General features: G+C 46.5%; 1 pseudogene; it reads right to left on the reverse strand.

Annotated features, from left to right (window-relative positions):
- Nucleotides 1-12,167, reverse strand: part of LOC119951847 — a 46,635-nt pseudogene that overhangs the window by 32,996 nt on the left and 1,472 nt on the right.

Raw genomic sequence — 12,167 nt, forward strand, 5'->3', positions numbered from 1 at the left:
TATCCCAGTAACCCCACCTAACCTTTATTTTTTGGACACTAAAGACAATTTAGCGTAGCCTATCCACCTAACATGATGTGGAGATGTCGGCATTGGACTGGGGTGAGCACAATATGAAGTCTTACAACAGCAGGTTAAAGTCCAACATGTTTGCTTCAAACACTAGCTTTCGGAGCACTGCTCCTTCCTCCTAACACCTAACAGGCATATTTCTGCACTGTGGGAGGAAACCAGAGCACCTGGTGGAAACCCACGCAGACACGGGGAGAATGTGCAGACTCTGCACAGACAGTCACCCAAGCCTGGAATCTTTTGTCCTCTCTGGGGACTGCCATTCACAGTCTTTCCCCATTGCTTTGTGTGGCCATTAGCATCCAGTTTCCCGGGGTTTCTGTGGATATGAATCATTTCATGTGGGGCTGGTTTAGCTCACTGGGCTAAATCACTGGCTTTTAAAGCAGACCAAGCAGGCCAGCAGTACGGTTCGATTCCCGTACCAGCCTCCCCGGACAGGTGCCAGAATGTGGCAACTAGGGACTTTTCACAGTAACTTCATTGAAGCCTACTCGTGACAATAAGCGATTTTCATTTAATTTCATTTCATTTTCATTGTCACTCCACAGCATAAATACTTCCCATTTTCTCTGTTTGTTAGCTTTGACAAAGAGTCATCAGGCTCAAAACATTAGCTCTTTTCTCTCCTGCAGATGCTGCCAGACTTGCTGAGATTTTCCAGTATTTTCTCTTTCGTTTTAGATTCCAGCATCCGCAGTAATTTGCTTTCATTCAATTAGATCATTGGCCGATCTACATAAGCATCATTTTCCCACACTATGCCCCACATCTGTGATATCTTTAATATCTAGAAACCTATCAATTTCTATCTTGCAAATCCTTAATGACTGAGGCTCCACACTTTTCAAGGGTAGAAAATTCCTAATTTTGCTGCATAGTCCCCATTCCCCTCGACTTCCTTATCAATCGGAAATTGGTTGAACTCATCCTTGAAATATTCAATTCCACTGATCCCCGTGGAAGAAAATCCAGGGTCAAATAACCCTCCGAGGAAAGAGATGATTGGAAATATATAATGTAGCTACAGTACAATATATGATTTTTTTAAATTAAATTCAGAGGACCTGATTATTATTATTTTCATAATCATGGGGCAATCCAGCATGGTCAATTCACATATCCTGCACATCTTTCTGGGTTTATGGGGGTGAGACCCACGCAGACACGGGAGAATGTGCAAACTCCACATGGAATGTGACCCAGGGCTGGGACCGAACCCGGGTCCAAACTTTGCAGAGTCTGCACCCTCCCTGGATTCACTTCCTTTCCCTTCAGTTGCTGCAAGTCACCAGTTGAAGGTCAGAATGAGAAAAAAAATGGAAAGGGAGAGAAAATAAAGTGTTTTACTCACAGATGTTGGAGACAGGAGGCAGTTTCCGTCTGTGAAACTCAATTTTCATTCACACAAAGCCCGCGCGCTGATGGCTGGAGGAGCAGAGTCCTTCCGGTCCTTCAATTCTACCCATTGGTCAACACCTCAGCAGGAAGGTCAGGTTGTTGACACCTCCCCGCACATGCGCAGCTTTCCCTCTCCCTTGGACATGCGCAGTCCCGGGCCAGTTGCCCATGCGGCGGATAGAGCCGTTTCTCCCGTCCGAGGAATTGTGGGAGCCGAGGCCGCCATTACTTATCTGGAACCCAGTCTCCAAACTCCTGGGACTGGGATGAAAAGTGCGGGTACGGGACAATCACTGGATTTGACTGTGACGTCTCCCTTTGCAAAACAGTTTGTTAACTTCAGGTGTAAAGATTTAGACATCTGGGTGACATATTGGGGAAGGAATAGGTGAAAGCGAAACTGAACCAGAGAGTCAGCAGCTTCAGGGAAGGAGAATTGAGGGAAAAGCAGGAGGAGGATAGTGGGATGAAGGAATGTTACAACCAGTAGGGAGGAGGTAGAGATTGGGGACACAGGTTTATTGTTTGAGACAAAGAGTGATTCTGCTGTTGTTGCTGTGCCAAACCTTATTGATGCTGAAGGTTGGGGCTTATTTTTGCTGATGTTAGAGACTCCTGTCACTGAGATGGAGTTTAAAATTCTGGATTCTGGTCAAATGAACTACATTTCAATTGCATACCCTGTGTCCTGTCCTTCCTGTAGTTCAGTTGTGTCTGCTGATTGCTGGGTGATCAGTGTATCTTTAAGAACTGCTGTTTGTGATATCTCCACATTCATTCGGGGACTCTCAGCTGAAATTATTTTACAATAAAACAGTTCACTTTCAGCATCGCACCAAAAAAAATCCATTGGTGTGAAATCAACAATTCCAAGTCGGAAATGTTCAACTGATTGAAATGACATAGAGTAAACATGCCATAAGGTCCACCTGGTCTGTGATGGTTTTGATGCTCCACATATGTTTCCTCCCAGTCTTCTTCACCTTCACTGTCAGTCAGAGCTCAGTAGATAACACTCCTGCCTCTGAGTTCCAAAGGATATAAATTTAAGGTGAATGGTGGAAGATATAGGGGGATGTTAGAGGTAGGTTCTTTACCCAGAGAGTAGTGGGGGCATGGAATGCACTGCCTGCAGAAGTAGTTGAGTTGGAAACATTAGGGACCTTGAAGCGGCTGTTGGATAGGTACATGGATTACAGTAGAATGAGGGGGTGTAGATTCATTTGTTCTTAATCTAGGACAAAAGTTTGGCACAACATCGTGGGCCTAAGGGCCTGTTCTGTGCTGTATTTTTCTATGTTCTGGGTTAATTTCTCAATCAAGACTTGAGAACAAAACCCACTGCTGCCCTCTAGTGCAGTGCTGAGGGAGTGCTGCTCTTTTGGAGGTACCACCTTTCAAATGATGTGTGAAACTGTGGTCCCATTTTCCTCCTTTGGTGAATATAAAATATCCCACATCATTCTTTTTGAAGAAGAGCAGGGGAGTTAAGTAGGGTAAAACGAACCTGTCTCACGATGGTCTAAACCCAGCTCACGTTCGCTATTTAGCTCACTGGGCTAAATCGCTGGCTTTTAAAGCAGACCAGGCAGGCCAGCAGCACGGTTCGATTCCCGTATCAGCCTCCCCGGACAGGCGCCGGAATGTGGCGACTAGGGGCTTTTCACAGTAACTTCATTGAAGCCTACTCGTGACAATAAGCGATTTTCATTTCATTTCATTTGTGGGTCAATATATATCCCTCAATCAACATCACTAAAACAGAACATTATTATTCTCTTGCTGTTTACATAGAACATAGAACAGTACAGCACAGAACAGGCCCTTCGGCCCTCAATGTTGTGCCGAACAATGATCACCCTACTTTAAACCCACGTAACCCGTATACCCGTAACCCAACAATCCCCCCATTAACCTTACACTACGGGCAATTTACCATGGCCAATCCACCTAACCCGCACATCTTTGGACTGTGGGAGGAAACCGGAGCACCCGGAGGAAACCCACGCACACACAGGGAGGACGTGCAGACTCCACACAGACAGTGACCCAGCCGGGAATCGAACCTGGGACCCTGGAGCTGTGAAGCATTGATGCTAACCACCATGCTACCGTGAGGCCCCCAATTTGTGGGATTTTGTTAACAGTCAATAGGTTGTAGGAAGACTACACACAGATACAGACAGGTTAAGTGAGTGGGTAACAATTTGCAGACGGAATATAATGTTGGGAAATTTGAATGTGTTCACTTTGGCAAGAAGAATAGAGAAACACAATCCTATTTAAATGGAGAGCGATTTCATTACTCAGTGTTACAGAGGGTTCTGGGTGTCCTGGTGCAGGAATCACAAAATGTCAATATGAAGGTACATTAAGTGATTCGGAAAACAACTGAAACATTCGTGTTTCCCACAAGGAAAACGAAAGTTACAGCTGTGCAGGGCCTTGGTGAGACCACATCTGCAATATTGTGCACTATTTCTTCACATTGTTTAAAACACAAACATTTAATTGTGTTAACAGCAGTTCAGAGAAGGATCACTCGACTCATTCTTAGGATGAAGGGCTTCTCTTATGCAGAAAGGTGGAACATGTTAGGTCCAGAACCACTGGAGTTCAGATAATATTATATTATAGAATATATTATAGAAACATTTACAATCCTAAGGTGATTCAATAGGGTGGAAATTAGGTGGATGTTTCCAAATATGAGAGAGACTAGAACCAGGAGACATAGTTCACCAAAATGAGATCCACCATTCAGAAGGTGATTGAGGAGAATGTATTTCTCACAGAGGGTGTTAGTCTGTGGAATTCTCTTCATCAGAGAACAATGGGGCTGGGTCATTGAATATATTCAAGGCAGAGTTAGACAGATTATTGACAAAGGAGACAAGGGTTATGGGGGTGAGACAGGAAAGTGGAGTTGAAATCTCAGCCAGATTAGCAATGATCTTATAGAATTGGGCAGCAGGTTCAAAGAACTGAATGGCATACTCCTGTTCCTAGGTTCCTATCTTGTTTTGCCAAAATTTGCTGCCACGTTTCCAACACAACAGTGACTTCCAACACTTCAGAAAGTACATCATTGGCTGGAAAGTGCATCGAGAAATCCAGTGGCCCTGAAAGCTGTTATCCAAATCTAAAGCTACGTTAGAGTATCTGACACTTAAAGGGAGATGCTATTGGAGATATTTCATCACCGAGCTTATGTACAGTACAAATTCTTAATTACACAAATGTGTTAATGAGGTGAAGTTTAACAGCCAATTATGATAAAGTGGCTGACTCCAACTATTCTCCATGGAATCACCACTCTTTTTAGTGACTACAATGTACTGACATCACCAAACCTAAACACAGAGAGCTTCCATACTCATCGATCCCCAAACAGGCTGAATGTGCCCTACACCCAAAGTGGGGAGTCACAGGAACAGAGTACAGAGGAGCCAAAGAGAAACCATTTGGGTCCAGAACACTGTAAATATCCTTTTACTCTGGCTGTCTTTGAGTCTCAACTCATTTTCTGGTTTTTGTAACCATGTTCGGTTTCATTAATAAACTTTTATCAGGAAAAATATTTGATTTGTGTTGACGTTTCTTGATTAGACTGATGTACATTAAGGATAGGGGGTAAGAGGGGTTGACAAGCTCTTTAACAAAAAAGTGAGTCCCTCTAAGGCAGTATTTTTCAAACAGTTTTACTTAGTACCCATTTTTGCCAACCGGTCGATCTTCGCGACCCACATCGGCCGAAATTTGGAATCCACATTGGCCGATCTTTGCGAGCCACATCGGCTGACCTAGGTTACTCTCAATGGCTGACCTTCGCGACCCAGCATTTTCACTGACCTTTAATGTGACAAGTGAGTCTGCTTGGTCCTCACGATCTCACTCGCTTTGTTATTCAATGTTTCGTTCCTGATAATGACTTCAGCAGATTATTTAAGATCTCACTGCATCCATCGAAAAAAATGAAGACATTTATCCTCAAACTCGCCATGTTTTGTCATCAAATGTCTTTGAAGTTTTGAGGGTTTTAAACTTTAATTTCCAAGTGCTTCCCTGCATATAACACACTTTGAATCCTGATTTGCAGTGGTACAATAAATTTCTCATACCTCAAGTAATCATCTTTATGCTGCTTTGTTCCTGTTCGCAGCTTCTTCTTCATGGATTGTTCACCAGAGGCCCTGGAGCTCAAAATGGAGGAATCACTCTTGTGCGCCCAGAGCACGTGATGTCAGTGTGGCCTGCTGTCTGCCACCATGCGAGACAGAAGACTCCAGCCATTTAAAAAAAAATTCTGCTCCTGGGTCAGCGCACTGACATCAGGAGGCCACGTTCTACCCCGCTGGGCTCCGGGCCTGCACACTGCTGAGGGGCACCTATGCGGGGAACAGCCGGCATTCTAAAAGCCGGCTGCACCGCTGAGCACCAATTCCATTGATCCGGAACGCCGTGGCACGACCCTCCCGATACCCACCCAGGACCCACCCATGGGTCGTGCCGCTGGATTTGAAAATGACTGCTCCAAGGTAATTGGCAAAGGAGCCAGTGGGTAGATGAGATTTTATTTTTTGACACAGCGAGCTGTTCTGATCTGCCTGAAAGCTGATTCAGTAGTATCTTTCCAAAGGGTAAACACTTGAAAGGCAAGAATTTGTCGGGCTGTGGGGAAAGAGCAGAGCAGTTGGATGAATCAATGAGTCCTTCCAAAGAGATAGCAGGGGCATGATGGGCCAAATGGTCTCCTTCCGCACCAAAATAATCTGAGCCTCCTACTTTTGTGCAGGTTAAAGGGACACAGCAGCCAACCTAAACGAGTTTGCCAGCACCGTCACAGACTTCATCAGCAAGTGTGGAGAAGATTGTGTGTCAAAGAAGGTAGTATGTCCGTTACCCAACCAGAATCCATGGTTTAATCGGGAGATTCACTCCCTACAGAAGGCCATGTCTGAGGAGTTCAAGACAGGCGACCCTGACCTAATCAAAAGATCTCGGTATGACCTCCGCAAAGCCATCACTGACTCCAAGAGACAATACCAGACTAAGCTAGAATCACAGATTAACAACATGGACTCTCGTTGGTTGTGGCCATGATTAAATAACATGGGTGCAAAGTAAAGCCGAGTAGAGTCTTCAGCAGCAGCGCAGCCTCCCCAACAAACTCAATGCTTTCTATGCTTACTTCGAGCAGGAAACCAACAAACTGCCCCAGCAGCCTTGGACACACCCATACCCACCATCACAGCCTCCAAATTCAGATTGGCCTTCTTGAAAGTGAACCATTGGAAAGTGACAGGTCCTGACGGAGTCCCTGCAGTGCACCCAGATCTGCCATCTCCCTGGCCCTATACTCGCCCTTGGAGCATCTCGACAACAAGGACTCCTATGTCAGACTCCTATTCATTAACTACAGCTCCGCCTTCAACACCAGTATCCCAGCCAAGCTCATATCAAAACTCCAAAATTTAGGACTAGGCTTCTCTCTCTGCAACTGAATCCTCGACTTTCTGACCCATAGACCACAATCAGTAAGGATAAACAACAACAACACCTCCACGATAGTTCTCAATTCAGGAGCACCGCAAGGCTGCACTCCCAATACACACATGACTGCATCGCAAAATTTGGCTCCAAATCCACCCACATGTTTGCTGATAACACGACCGTAGTGGTTCAGATCTCGAACACTTCCTCCACGATAGTCCTCAATACCGGGTTAAAAGGGCACGTGTGTTCGCGCATTTGCGGGCTCTGAAGGCGGACGTAATTATGTTGCAGGAGACAAATCTGAAAGTGTCTGACCAGACTAGGCTAAGGAAGGGCTGGATCAACCAGGTCTTCCACTCAGACTTGGATTCTAAGTCCAGGGGGGTAGCAATTATGATCAATAAGCGGGTTCAATTTGAGGCGGAAGTCGTAGTTGCAGACAGCGGGGGCAGATTCCTTATGGTAAGGGGCAAACTAGAGGGGAGAAGAGTGGTGCTGGTGAACATATATGCTCCGAACTGGTACGACATGGATTTTATCAAAAGAGTGCTGGGGAAGATCCCAGACCTAGAGTCTCGCAAGTTGATAATTGGGGGGGGGGGCTTTAATACGGTCCTTTACCCGGGGCTGGACCAGTCATGTCCCAGAACGGGTGGACTCCCAGCAATGGCAAGGGAGCTGAAAGGGTTCATGGAGCAAATGGGGGCAGTGGACCCCTGGAGAGCCAGACAGCCGACGGGATGGGGCTACTCGTTCTACTCGCATGTTCATAAAGTATACTCTAGGATTGATTTCTTTATCTTGAGCAGGGACTGTGTAGGGGAGGTAAAGAATACGGAATATTCGGCAATCACTATCTCGGACCATGCCCCACACAGGGTGGATCTGCAGGTTGGTGGTGGGGGGGGGGGGGGGGGGGGGGGAATTACCAACGCCCGCAATGGAGGTTAGACGTAGGATTGTTGTCAGAAGAGGGGATATGTGAGAGACTGCGGAAGTGTATGCAAAACTACTTGCAGGTGAACGATACAGGGGAGGTTTCAGCAGCGACCCTGTGGGAAGCGCTGAAGGCGGTAGTGAGGGGGCAGCTGATCTCAATTCGGGCTCACAGGGTTAGGGCGGACAGAGCAGAAATGGATAGATTGGTTAGGGAGATTTACAGGAAAGACGAGGAGCATGTGGGGTCCCCGGGGGAGGACCTACTCAGGGAGAGACGGAGATTGCAGGCGGAACTGAAGGTGCTATCCACGGGTAGGGCCTTGGAACAACTTCGGAAGGCGAGGGGAGTGGTGTATGAGCATGGGGAGAAGGCCAGCAGATTGCTAGCGTAGCAACTCAGGAAGAGGGAGGCGGCCAGGGAAATAAGTAGAGTGGTGGACGGAGAGAGGAGCAGAGTGGAGGGCCTGACGGGACTGAATATGGTATTTCAGGACTTCTATAGTAAGCCGTACACTCCAGAACCCCGGAGGAGCTGGAGGAGATTAAACGGTTCCTGGACGGACTAACCTGCCCAAAAGTAGACGGGGGACTAGTGGACAGGCTGGGGACCCCGATTAGAGCAGAGGAGGTATTGGGGGTCCTAAAGGCCATGTAGTCGGGGAAAGCCCTGGGGCCGGATGGATACCCGTAGGGTTTTATAAGAAGTTCTCGGAGATAGTGGGACCGGTCCTGACTAGGGTTTTTAATGAGGCAAGAGAGAGACGGACCCTGCCACCGCCGATGTCGCAAGCCACCATCTCGCTGATATTGAAGCGGGACGAGGACCATCCTGCGGGTCATACAGGCCAATCTCCCTGATCAATGTGGATGCCAAGCTCCTGGCCAAGGTCCTGGCGATTAGAATTGAGGACTGCGAACCGGAGGTGATTGGGGACGATCAGACAGGGTTTGTGAAAGGCAGGCAGCTGACAGCTAACTTAAGAAGATAGCTTAATGTGATCATGATGCCCCCGATGGGCAAGGAGGTGGAGGTAGTGGTGGCAATGGACGCTGAGAAGGCCTTTGACCGGGTGGAGTGGGACTATCTGTGGGAGATGCTTGGGCGGTATGGGATCGGGGAGGGACTGGTTAATTGGGTCAGACTATTGCACCAGGCCCCAAAAGCTAGTGTTAGGACGAACAGGGTAATGTCAGATTATTTCAGACTACATCGCGGGACCAGACAGGGAGCCCACTCTCCCCGTTGCTGCTTGCGCTTGCGTTGATGATTGTGTTGAGAGCTGCAAAGGGATGGAAGGGAATGACTGGGGCGGGGGGGGGGGGGGGGGGGGGGGGGGGTGGAACATAGGGTCTCTCTCTATGCGGACAAACTGCTCCTGTACGTGTCGGACACACTGGCCGGGATGGAAAATATACTGGAAACATTGAGGAAGTTCGGCCGGTTTTCAGGGTACAAATTAAATATGGCCAAGAGTGAGATGTTTGTGGTGCAGGCAAGGGGCCAGGAGAATAGACTGAAGGAGCTGCCATTTGGGCTATTTGAGGAAAGTTTCCGGTACTTGGGGATACAGGTGGCACGAGACTGGGGCAGGTTGCACAAGTTAAATTTGGCCAGGGTGGTGGAACAAATGAAGAGGGAGTTTCGGAGATGGGATGCACTCCCGCTGTCACTGGCGGGGAGGGTGCAGACTGTAAAGATGACAATCCTCCCTAGATTCCTGTTCATCTTCCAGTGCCTCCTGATCTTTATCCCACGGTCCTTCTTCAAAAGGACTGGCAAAATCATCATGAGCTTTGGGCGGGAAAATCCATGCGGGTGAGGAAGGCGATGCTTGAAAGGAGCCGCAGCGAAGGAGGGCTGGCATTGCCGAGACTGATCAACTACTACTGGGCGGCTAACATAGCCATAATGAGTAAGTGGATGGTGGGTAAGGGGTCTATCTGGGAGCGGGTGGAGGCGGCTTCGTGCAGGGGCACAGTTTGGCAGCCCTGGTCACAGCTCCCTTACCGCTGTCGCCGGCCAGGTACTCCACCAGCCCGGTAGTGGGCCTGCAGATATGGGGCCAAGGGAGGAGGCAGATAGGGGAGGTGGGTGCTTGTGTCTGGGCTCCAATATGTGATAACCAGCGAACCACGTTCACATGTTTTGAGCATGTCCTAAGGTTAGTGGGTACTGGGAGGGATTTGCGGAGATCATGTCCTGGGTGCTAAAAACAAGGGTGGTGATGAGTCCAGGGGTGACAATTTTCGGGGTTTCGGAAGACTCGGGAGTCCGGGGGAAGAAAGAGGCCGATGTTCTGGCCTTTGCTTCCCTGATAGCCTGGCGGCGAATACTGCTGGCATGGAGGGACTCAAAACCCCCGAAGACCGAACTATGGCTTGCGGACAAGTTTTCTGGGTATGGAAAAAAATCAAGATCGCCTTGAGGGGATCTGCACTGGGGTTCGCCCGAAGGTGGCAACCATTCATCAACTTCTTCGCGGGAGAGTGAACGTCAGGGGAGAGGGGGCGGGGGGAGATTAGAGTAGAGTAGGAGGGATAAATAGGCGGGTAGTGTCTATGGGAGAGGAGCGGGCATGTGCAGTATGGTTTGATTGAAGTATTGGTTTTACGTTGATGTTTGCACATTTTTGTTATCTGTAACTGTTTACAATGCCGAAAAATAACTCAATAAAATTGTTTGTTTAAAAAAAACTCTTATTTTGAAGATAAATAAGAGATCCTACATTTACCCTCTTTCACCACTCACTATGTTAACCTGTTAACTGGTTGTTCAATTGATCCGGCATTTCATCTTGAGGCTCTGGTTGCTCAAATATCCTGCTACAAATTAATTCTGCAATGTGTTGCTTGGATTTATGTTGCCAATATTTCTATGGCAATATCTCTTGTTCTGCTCTGTGCCCAATTTCCAGCATTTTTTCTGTTCTCTGTTGCTTTCATTATTTAAAAAATGAAAAAAAATAAAATAAAATCTGTGTAACCCATCCATGGATATATTCAGTGACCCCCCAGACTCCATTGGTCCCTGTGAGAGAGAAATCCAGGGATTAACAACCTTCTAAGGGAAGAATTGACTGGAAATATATAACATATCTACAATACAATATTACACAACTAGAAATAATAATAAATGTACTTTATTACAGAACCATCAATTATGTATCTGATCTGTACCATATAACAACATTAGGCATATTTCTGTCCTATATTAATTCACTGTCCCCTTAAATGCCAGCCATCTCCTGGGGAAACCAGCACTTGAATTGTGAACATCAGGAAAGAGACCATCCCTTTAGCCAGACAATTAAATGTGTCAAGCTGAGAGAGCAAAGGATGTCAATGTCTTTGTTTAAAAAAGTTTTTAAAAACATTTTTTTCCAATTAAGGGGTGATTTTTAGCTTGGCCAATCCACCTACCCTGCACATCTTTTGGGCTGTGGGGTGATACCCACTCAGACATTTGCCACATTTGGAATACTGTATTCAATTCGAGGGGCCAAGTGGCCTACTCCTGTTCCTAATTTGTGTATTATCACATCCTTTATAATAGATTGTAGCATTTTCCCTCCTACTGATGTCAGGCTAATGGGTCTGTGGTTTCCCCGTTTTCTCTCACCCTCCTTAAATAGTGGGGTTACATTTACCACCTTCCAATCTGCAGGAACCATTCCAGAATCTACAGAACTGTGAAAGATGATCACCAATGTATCCACTACCTCTACAGCCGCCTCTTTCAACACTCTGGGATCTAGAGCATCAGCTTTTGGGGATTTATTAACTTTCAACCACATTAATTTGTCCAGTGCTACTTTTTCACTGATACTAATCTCTTTCAGATCCTCGTGCTCACTGGTATTTTGGTTCTCTCGTGTTTTTGGGATGATTTCTGTATGTTCTTCCATGAAGACAGACACACATTGTTTAGTTTCTCTGCCATTGCCTCCTTCCGCATAATGAACTCTCCTATCTCTGGGAATGGACCCACATTGGTATTTGCTAATCTTTACCTTTTCACATTTCTATAGGAGCTTTTCTAGCCATTTTTTTATGTTTCTTGCAAGTTTGTCCTCATATACTGTTTTCTCTTTATCAGTTTCTTGATTTTCCTTTGCTGAATTCTAAAACTATTTCCCAATCCTCGGGCTTACTACTATTGTGACCACTTTATGAGCCTCTTCCTTTGATCTAATGAAATCTTTAACATTTCTTGTCAGCCATGGTTTCATCACATTTGCTGTTGGATTTTTGTTCCTTAA

This window comes from Scyliorhinus canicula, chromosome 17 (assembly GCF_902713615.1).
Source record: "Scyliorhinus canicula chromosome 17, sScyCan1.1, whole genome shotgun sequence".
NCBI lineage: Eukaryota > Metazoa > Chordata > Chondrichthyes > Carcharhiniformes > Scyliorhinidae > Scyliorhinus > Scyliorhinus canicula.